The sequence below is a fragment of the Triturus cristatus genome, chromosome 3_2 (assembly GCF_964204655.1).
Source record: "Triturus cristatus chromosome 3_2, aTriCri1.1, whole genome shotgun sequence".
NCBI lineage: Eukaryota > Metazoa > Chordata > Amphibia > Caudata > Salamandridae > Triturus > Triturus cristatus.
Genome location: NC_140584.1, coordinates 163,008,605 through 163,019,280, shown reverse-complemented (window position 1 = coordinate 163,019,280; position 10,676 = coordinate 163,008,605). Strand labels below are relative to the sequence as shown.

Genomic DNA, 10,676 nt, shown 5'->3' with positions numbered 1-10,676 from the left:
AGGCAAAATTGAGACTAAATGCTTTAGTCCTACTTTTATGTCTGACCTGTCCCAGTTTTTGCTTCTCAAAATCTGGTCAGCCAAGTCCAGGGCCCTGGTGTGCCTGGACTCCCGCTGGCCGCAAAGTTTGTGGAAGGTTCTAGAATGTGGCAAGAGGCGCTGTGCAGACCCTCCCATTGCCCCTTGGGTGTCCTGCCACCCACAGTAAGCATTCGAGGTGTCAGACACGTGTCCAGAGTGGATTCAGTGCCAGGAGGCAGCACTCCTGTCCGCTCCGGCCTGAGATCCTTCTGAACCTAAACAATGCCTCCGGTGAACCCATGAGTCACCTCCGAGCGAGCAGGGGGCGGGGCGGCCTAGGTGTCTGAGAGGGCGTGAGGTGCAGGCCGGGTTGCCAGGTGAAGATGAGGATTCCGGTTTGGCAGCCTTCCGTCTCCTCTTTTATAAAACGAAGCAGAAGTGTCGTACCCAGGTGAGAAGCCGCCAGTGACAGAGCGAGCACGGAGCACTTTGCACGGGCGCGGAAGCAGAGGAGCTATAAACAAAGCGGGAAAACAGCGAGGAACCGCGCTCGGTGGGGCGTAAAAGAGAGAGGTCCGCCCCCTCCTGACTCCTCGGACATTCAGAGCACAGCTTCAACGGGAGCGCAAGACAGGACTAAACTATTTCTTCGGCCTGGTGAGTACTGGTTACCAGGGTTTGGAAACGCGGTGGTGTTTGTTGTGTGGCACGAGAGTGGGTGAGCGGCCTCCTCCTGTCATTTAGGAGCCTCCTAGGGTCACAATCCCAAACCCCAATCCCATAGATTTCACTTTATCTCCAAATCCAGCACGCCCGTGTGCCATTCCTTCCATATCAATCCGTTGATCGACTACTTCCCTACTTACGCCACCCCAGAAAGTCCTAACATGATCACCATAGACGCTTCCAGACTCCGCTCGCACCACTGGAATAATACGCAGGCAACCTGAAAACCCGCAGGACCACACTAATGACTGACCGCATGCCGTACAAATACCAGGAATAACACTGGGGCGTTGACAACACTGTGCCAATGGCCCGCTTTCCTTGGTGAGTACCAAGCTGAGAGAACTCACTGATAGTTTCTGTCATGTTGTGTTGCCTTATGCAGTGAGCCCGAACATGGCCCGAAGGTATCGGAGCGCTTTACATTACTCAGATCACATTCATTTTGTTTTATATGGGCGGGGATTTGCCCAGATTCGAATCTGGTTCCCCAGTTCCAAAGTAGGCAGCTCTGGCCGTTACCCACATCCTCTCCAACAACCCCTAATGTTAGCAGCAATCACAGGACACAATCTCCAGTGGGGTGCCTTGACAGCACCTTCGGCTGTCTGGGTGAGTTTTCTATGTGTTTCTGAGGTTACCTTCACAGCCCGGAGCTGACTTGACTTATGTGTCAGGTGTATTGTATGCTTGTGTGTTTCTCGATGGAAAGGCTGTGCCTTATTTGTTTGAGCTATAGGTGTTTGATTTTGGGGTCTCAGGGTTGAGGCCGAGGTCTTTACCGGTTTTGTATACATCCTCTAGTTCGGTGGACGCGCTCACTGCCTGACAGGGGGATGTGTGGCGGGCATGTCTTGATGGGGGGTGCTGTTGGCTATAATGATAGTCAACTGTGCAGCTTAGGGAGAGATCTGAGGCGGCAGAGATGGACTTTGACCTGGATCAACTCAATTTACTACAGAACAGTGGACTGGAAAAATGGCCGCCCTTTAGAAAGGATCCGCTCAACTTGGCAAGCGATAGCCGATCATGAGGAGGCCAAGTTACATTGGGCGTGAGGGGTAATCCCAGATTCTTCCCCACAGGGTTGGGGGTCCAATGGATGCTGTTTGAATGGGTGGCCTTCCGTAGTCATTGACTCCATGCTTCGCCCCAAACCCTGTTCATGACCTCTTCCAATCCCACGAGTTCGTTCTAAACATAGTCCTGGTATAAATTCCAGTTCACCAGTTGCAAGTGGTTTCAACTGAACCCAATGTATTGCCTTTGCATTTTTTTATAAGAAGTTAACTGCTGCAGAGAGAATGGCATTTCCAACTTGGTTCTGTTTATTCTGTTATTTTGTCGTAACCGGTATAATGTTACACATATGCCATAGGTGGGTCCTGTAGAATCCATTTATGACTGACTAACTAGGGGAGAGTAATAGGTGTAATAATGTACATCCCCACCAAATCTAAGCTGGAAGCATGAAAAGCACAGGGTTTAGGGGGTTGCAGGAACCCACTGAAGCGCCCCCAGCGCCGTGGGTGGCAGGCACCCATCTCGAGCTCACTGGTTACATTATTTAGTTTGTGACGTCGATGCATTTCTTTTAATTTGCGGAGTGGCAGGGTATGCACAGTTGCCACAGCGAGAATGTGACACGTTTTGGAGACTGCCAGAGCCAGGCAGGCTTGTTTTGATCAGGTTTGACTCCGGTTTCCTGCTGAGGGGCCCTCACACCTGTCGCTTCCTCATTCTGGATTTATGGGGTTCGAGAGTCCGTGCCCTCTGTTGCGGCGGCGGAGGAGTACAGGATGTCAGGCAGCTTGTGGGGGCTTGGCCTGCCAATACCAATGTCAGCCAGTACAGACACGAGATGCCCGCTGGCCTGGGACTGAGTCAGTTACATATCCTCCCAAGAGGTAGTTTGGGCTGGGGCAGAGATAGTCACTTGTGGGCCCGTCATTCTGTAGTGCCAGTGGAGCTAGGGCCGAGGTGGGCCTCGTGCCAGGCTTACCTCTGAAAAGCCAGTGCAGGTGAGGCCGACTGCGTGGATGTCAAGCTTACCGCTGAACGGCCAAAGGGCTGGGGCAGAGAGGGTTGGAGGGCAGGCTAATTACTGAAAGGCCAACGGGCGAGGTCAGAGTGGGACACATGCCAGGTTTACTCTGACAGCCGAGGAGGCTGAGGTAGACCTGGGTTTCTTTTCAGGCTCATCTCTGAAAGGCCAATGAGACCGAGGCAGAGGTAGAGTTGGCCGTGTACCTCTGAAAGCACAGGGGGGCTGGGGCAGTGGCAGTCACATGATAAATCAATGACTCTGAAAGACTAATTCGAGTTAGGACCACCTACATGTATGCAGCCACCCTATACCTGGTGCATTTGTGCACTTTCATCCTGTTTTTTTAGGGTGCCATCTTTTTCCTCGATGTTGATTGTGGTTGTGTCGGCCACTTGCAGCCGATGGTGTCTCAGGCCAGCCGCTGTGTGGCCCTGGAAAGGGGTGGAACAGAGTCAGTCATTCACATCCCAGGAGTGCCAAATCCCGTATCCTATAAAACTGTATTTCAGTGGCCTCGTGGCTTTTGCAAACCCAGCAACAATGTATTGTGTGCGAATTTCTCGCGGAGCCAGCCCTTTAACGGGACATACATTATGCGCAAGATCCATGTTATGTTAATGGCAACACAGGATATGGTTTTAATGGATGAAAACAACTGTTGTTCAAATGGTGTCGTCTTTGCATAGACACGAGGTCACCGTTTGACTCCCTGCACCGAGTCCAGTAACGAGCTCTGTCTGTGCATGTCGTCATTCGTGCACTCTGTAAACGTACTGTCAGTTGATGACTCTAGCTGTGTCGCTCTATGTGCCCTGTCTCACTGCAGTACCCCACATCACTCTACGAGCCCTGTGCCGCTCTATGAGCGGGTCTCACTCCTTGGCTGCTCTATGAGCGGAGTCTCACTCCTTGGCTGCTCTATGAGCGGAGTCTCACTCCTCGTCTGCTCTATGATCCGAGTCTCACTCCTTGTGCTGCTCTATGAGTGGAGTCTCACTCCTTGGCTGCTCTATGAGCGGAGTCTCACTCCTCGTCTGCTCTATGATCCGAGTCTCACTCCCTGTGCTGCTCTATGAGCCGAGTCTCACTCCTTGTCTGCTCTGAGCCGAGTCTCACTCCCTGTGCTGCTCTATAAGCGGAGTCTCACTCATTGGCTGCTCTATGGGCAGAGTCTCACTCCCTGTGCTGCTCTATGAGCCGAGTCTCACTCCTTGGCTGCTCTATGAGCCGAGTCTCACTCCGTGTGCTGCTCTATGAGCCGAGTCTCACTCCTTGTCTGCTCTGAGCCGAGTCTCACTCCATGTGCTGCTGTGAGCCGAGTCTCACTGTGTGTGCGCAGTGTCACTGTACTCGCCCGTGTAGCTCTGGGAGCCCCGTGACTCCCTCGTGGGGTACCCTGGCATTCCTGTTGCATGGCACTGCCCTGGCTCAGCGGAAGCCTTTTAATGTGCGCGCCTGGGGGGCGGGGAAAGGGAACACTTGTATCCCCTGCTCCTGGACACATGGGGGCAGATTTACAAGCCCCTTGCGCCACCTTTGCGTCACTTTTCCCATGTTAAAAGTGAAGCAAAAGTGGCGCCAGGGGCTTGTAAATCTGCCCCGTGGTGAGCCTTCTGTGCCTCCTATAGACACATTTTCATCACTGACCCTAGAGTGGACCTATTAGGACCATCCACACACGTCAGCTTCATTAACCCCCTGATTAGGGTCACGACACAGTATATTATTATATCACCAACTATTGTAGAGTTTGTGGTGCCAGACAGTACTTAATCCGTTAATTTCATTACGGTGAGTGGTATCGCCGTGTTGAAAGATGGCATTCTGCAGCTCGTGAAGTGGGTGCCCAGGCACACGTTTCTCGCGCCACCTGTGCCAGACATGCCATTAGTCATGTGTTTTAACTCTGATCAGCTTCTGTTCCGCTTTCACTAATCTTTCCCCGAGGGCAGTTCACAGTTTCTTGGTCCAAAGGTCTCGGATGCGCCAGGAGACAGACCAGGAAGAGAGGCACCGGCGCAACAAAGCCGAATTAGTGAGAGTGAGTGAGGTGTGTGTGTGTTGTGGGGAGGTTGGGGGGGGGGGCGGTAATTAAGGTGCTCGAGAGTGGAAGGGAAAAAGAGAATGTGAAAAAAGAGAAAGAGATAGAGGGGGTGAATTTAACGTTCACATTTTTTCGAACCACTTTAAAACCTGTGTTGTTTTAGATGTTTTAGTGCAAAACCATTTACAAAACAGAACCCCCAAAGCGATGTTCTTTATTTGGAAAAAAAGTAATGCCTCTGGTGTGCTGTGACTTTACCCAGTGGATGGGGATATCTTTGCATCAATTCCCCACTGACCTCTCGCTGATACTTCCCACAGAATCCAGAAAAATGCACAGTAAAAGGAGCTGGTATTTCCGGGTGTGCGCAGTTATTCCCCATTACCAGGAGAAAAGTCAGAATAGCCAAAATCTCTGTGCTGGGGCAGTGGACTGAACCAGCGATCCTGTCCCCTTGGTACCCTGCATTAAATTTCAACTGCCAATTAGGACCAGAGGGGCTTATTTACACACCCCTTGTGCCACCGGTGCGTCACTTTTATTATGGGAAAAGCAACTGCCGTTGGCCCAATGGGCTTGTAAATAAGCCCCACAGGGGCATTTGTACAAGCCCCTATCGCCACCACTACGTCACTTTTACGGAAGCTGTGGTGGTGATAGGGGCTGTGCCCTATGTACAGGGCAGCGTTAAGCCACTTAACTTGGCATAACGCTGCCTTGTACATAAGGCACCCTTTCACGCTATGGTTAGCGTGAAAAGGGGCATGCAGTAGGTGTTGTGGTGGGCATTCCATCGCAACATCCACTGTATCTGACGCTGCCCCCTATGTATAAGGGTGGCGTACATAGGAGGCAACACCAAAATTAAGAACAGGAAAAAGCATTATTTTTCCTTGTGTTTGCTTTTTCCATGTATGCTGCATGGAAAAAGCTAAATGCCATGGTTTGTTTATATACAGGAGGGTGTCCATTATTGTACATAAACAGAACTTAAATTGTTTTAAAAAAAAAACATTGTATCTTTTTCCATGTGTGCTGCATGAAGCAGAACTCAGGAAAGTTACAAAATGGCATTTTAGGATTGTTTATGTGCAGGAAGGGACACCTTCCTACACATAAACAATCCTCCCCTGCGCACAGACACCCTTGCACTGAGGTGCAAGGGGCAAGGGTGCCTGCATTGGCACTAAGTTGTTAAACTTAGCACCATGGCAGGGGGAAACAGAAGGCTGCCCGCATTCTTGTAAATATGGTGGAGCCTTGCGTTTCAGATGTGGTGGAGAGAGGCGTTAAGCCAGGAAGGCTAAAAACACTCTCCACCACTTCCTTGTCCATATCCCCCACAGTCTCTAGAGCTGTCATTGATCTCAGGCAGTTGTGTTGTGCACACACCGTTCATGCTTTATGGATGCTCCAAGGATGCAGCATGCATTTTTTGGCATCAAATCCAACTCTCAGTTCAGTCGAGGGAGCGTCTTCTCCATGCAGGGCAACAAGCTCTTACCTGGATCGGGCACCATAGATGCTATGTCGTAGTGGCAGGGAACCTGGCGCAGACCCTTGGCATGAGTGCCCCCGAGCAGGGGCACTGTCTGGTGCGTTCTGATCTCGGTCACCAGGTGTGTAAGAACCAGGCAGGCATGGAGCCAAGAGGCCTTTGCAGAATGGATCACTCTAAAGGTTTACCCGTAGGGCAGGCATCGGGCTTTGGAACCAGCTGGTGTGGTGATACCGAGACAACAGGCAGGCTTCGTTTCAGTCCCCGGGTACCTGCACTGCATCGATGCCCTCCTCAAATATCCGGGGCAGGGAGAGGCTGTTCCGCTCCGGCATCTCCTAGTTACATCCAGCAAGCGATATGGAGAGGACTTTGTTTACCTGGTTGCTAGGTAACGACCTCTCTTCGCTCACGATCTTCCTTGCAGCCTCTGCAGGTAACGGGTTAACACAACCAGTTGCCACGAGGTGCATCCCATGGGAAGTCCTTCCTTCCCTGCTATCTTCCCAGCTCTATAGGCCTATGGTTAGAAGCTCCAAAATTAAAAACTCTGTAACTCCATCGCCAGTGCCTGATATAGTGTGTCAGCACCCATCAGAACCAGGGAGCTTCACTGTGTCAGCACCCATCAGAACCAGGGAGCTTCACTGTGTCAGCACCCATCAGAACCAGGGAGCTTCACTGTGTCAGCACCCATCAGAACCAGGGAGCTTCACTGTCAGCACCCATCAGAACCAGGGAGCTTCACTGTGTCAGCACCCATCAGTGCGAGGGCGTTTCAGTGTGTCTGCACGCTTCAGTGTGGGGGCGGTTCGGTGTGTCTGCACCCATCAGAGGAAGGGAGATTCAGTGCTTCTGCACCCATCAGTGTGAGGGAGCTTCAGTGTGTCTGCACACATCAGTGTGAGGGAGCTTCAGTGTGTCTGCGCCCATCAGTACGAGGGAGCTTCAGTGTGTCTGCACACATCAGCGTGAGGGAGCTTCAGTGTGTCTGCACCCATCAGTACGAGGGAGCTTCAGTGTGTCTGCACACATCAGCGTGAGGGAGCTTCAGTGTGTCTGCACCCATCAGTGTGAGGGAGCTTCAGTGTGTCTGCACTCATCAGAGCCAAGGAGATTCAGTGTGTCTACACCAATCAGTGCGAGGGAGCTTCAGTGTGTCTGCACACATCAGTGTGAGGAAGCTTCGTGGGTCTGCACCCATCAGAGGAAGGCAGCCTCAGTGTGTCTGCAAACATCAGAGCGAGAGAGCGTCAGTGTGTCTGCACCCAACAGAGGAAGGGAGCTTCAGTGTGTCTGCACCCATCAGTGCGAGGGAGCTTCAGTGTGTCTGCACCCAACAGAGGAAGGGAGCTTCAGTGTGTCTGCACCCATCAGTACGAGGGAGCTTCAGTGTGTCTGCACACATCAGTGTGAGGGAGCTTCAGTGTGTCTGCACCCATCATAAGAAGGGAGCGTCAGTGTGTTTGCACGCATCAGCGTGAGGGAGCTTCAGTGTGTCTGCACTCATCAGAGCCAGGGGGCTTCAGTGCATCTGCACCCAGCAGTGTGAGGGAGCTTCAGTGTGTCTGCACACATCATAGGAAGGGAGAGTCAGTGTGTTTGCACGCATCAGCGTGGGGGAGCTTCAGTGTGTCTGCACTCATCAGAGCCAGGGGGCTTCAGTGCGTCTGCACCCAGCAGTGTGAGGGAGCTTCAGTGTGTCTGCAGCCATCATAGGAAGGGAGCGTCAGTGTGTTTGCACGCATCAGCGTGAGGGAGCTTCAGTGTGTTTGCACTCATCAGAGCCAGGGGGCTTCAGTGCATCTGCACCCAGCCGTGTGAGGGAGCTTCAGTGTGTCTGCACCCATCATAGGAAGGGAGCGTCAGTGTGTTTGCACGCATCAGCGTGAGGGAGCTTCAGTGTGTTTGCACTCATCAGAGCCAGGGGGCTTCAGTGTGTCTGCACCCATCAGTGCGAGGGAGCTTCAGTGTGTCTGCACTCATCCGTGCGAGGGAGCTTCAGTGTATTTGCACATATCACTGCGCAGGGGCTTCAGTGCATCTACGCACATCAGTGTGAGACAGCGCAGCTTCAGTGCATTTGCAACAAAGCGAGGGAACTTCCGTGCATCTGCGCCCATCAGAGTGAGGGAGCTTCAGTGTGTCAGCATTCATCAGTGTGAGGAAGCTTCAGTGTGTCTTCACGCACTAGTGTGAAGGAGCTTCAGTCTGTCTGCGACCATCAATGCGAGGGAGCTTCAGTGTGTCTACACACATCCGTGTGAGGGAGCTTCAGTGTGTCTGCACCCATCAGAGCGAGTGAGCTTCATTGTGTCTGGACCCTTAGAGGGACATTCTCTCACTAATAAACCAACCCCGTCACAATGGTCGAGTACAGAGGGAGGGAACTTCTATAACTAATAAACAAATGCAGTCACAGGGGTGTAATGCAGTGTGTCTGCACACTTCGAAGCAGGGCGCTTCTCTCACTAACAAACAAACCCCAGCACCAGAGTGTAATGTTGTGTGTCTGCACACATTAAGGCAAGACGCTTCTCTCACTAATAAACCAACCCCAGCACAAGAGTGTAATGCAGTGTGTTTGCATACTTTTAGGCAGTGGGCTTCTCACACTAACAAACTGACTCGGCACCGGAGTGTAATGCAGTGTGTCTGCACAACTCCAGGCAGGGAACTTCTCTCACTAACAACCCGACCGGGCACCAGAGTGTAATGCAGTGTGTCTGCACACATTGAGGCAGGGAGCTTCTCTCACTAACAAACCAACCCTGGAACCAGCCTCTCTCACTAGCAAGTGATGCTCTTAAAGAGGAAACCACATAAAATCTTTGATTACAGTTTTTGTGACATGTTTAATAGAAAGCGATATTAATTGGGGTCGCAATTGATGAATCGTTGGTTTGGTGATTTTCCTCTGTGAATAGGACTACTCTGTCCTTTTTTATTGTGTCCCTAATTTCATGTTTTATGGTGTTCATTGAATTGCTATTGTAGATGTTTTCTATTATGTATTGATGTGTCCATATTGTTATTGCTTCTTAATTAGCCATATGACAATATATAGTAGTGTATTTTCAGATTTTTTAATGAAATTGTGAATAAATTTTCAGGACATATTTTTTCTCTCAATTATTGTGATCACATTTGCGCTGTCCATCCTCACCCCGTTAGTATGAAAGGTATGTTGATTGTTATGTATTGATGACAAGGAGGCTCTGTTCTTTTGACTAAGGTCTCTCACTAGCAAACCATCCCTGGCACCAAAGTGTAATGCAGCGTGTTTGCACACTTCGAGGCTGGGAGCTTCTCTCACTAACAAACCGGCCCGGCACCGGAGTGTAACGCAGTGTGTCTGCACAACTCCAGGCAGGGAGCTTCTCTCACTAACAAACCGACCCGACCCGACACAAGAGTGGAATGTACAACTCTGGGAAATAATCTTCAAATTTAGATCCAATTTGGCGTTATCACGGGGCATATTATCAAGACCGGCGATCCACAGAAAACTGCCACCAAAACGGCGATAATGGACTTGATAATATGCTCTATGGAATTCCAATTGAAGCCCATGTTAGATGTGAAGGACATCTAACCTGCGCTTCAATTGGAATTCCATAGAGCATATTATCAAGCCCATTATCGCCCTTTTAGCGGCAGTTTTTTGCCGCTAAAGCGGCGATAATTTTATCGCCGGTCTTGATAATATGCCCCCAATTACTTTACAGAGTAAAGGCAAGATGGAAAATGACATCTGAACCATGATCTGCTGGCCAGGCAGAGGAATTATCAAAATATGCTTGATCGTGGGCCTGTCTGTTATCTTCACGCAGAATAATAATCAGGACTGGCTTTAGCGTTGGTGGTGCCTGGAGGGAGAATCTTTTTGGGCTCCCCCAAGGACCTCCTTCTACCACCCTCTGACAGTGCCCCTCATCTCTCCATAGTGCCTCTCATATATATTTCACGTGTTCTTTTATAGCTCTACTGATACCAGTGTAGGGTGTCAGAGCTCTTTACAGCACATACACATTATACAGAGACAATGGACTTTGAATCATACCTGTGTAAATCAGCCTGTAGGAAATTCCAAATGCAACAATGAGGGCTGTAAGGTTTCAACATCATGTCGGCCACGCTGGTAGGACTCATTTTTTTAAGGGTGCTTGGCCTGGAGATTTAAAACGTGACCCAGCGGTTGCGGTTGGCTTTACTATTGAGAATTTATTTCTACCCAAGCAGACCCTTTTTAGCAACAATAGGTAATTGAAAGACTGGTGGAAAACATAACTTTCTAACTTTATTCAGTTGGCATGCAGCTCCTTGTTGACAGTTCATAG

General features: G+C 50.5%; 1 protein-coding gene across 1 annotated transcript in view; it reads left to right on the top strand.

Moving 5' to 3' along the window:
• The first annotated feature begins 368 nt into the window (after positions 1-368).
• The window catches only part of LOC146856951 (transmembrane protease serine 4-like), a 75,978-nt gene continuing 65,670 nt past the window's right edge, over positions 369-10,676 (top strand). Inside the window, exon 1 of the mRNA XM_085647421.1 lies at positions 369-678. The gene's annotated coding sequence lies outside the window, so the exon portion shown is untranslated. The remainder of the gene's footprint in view (positions 679-10,676) is intronic.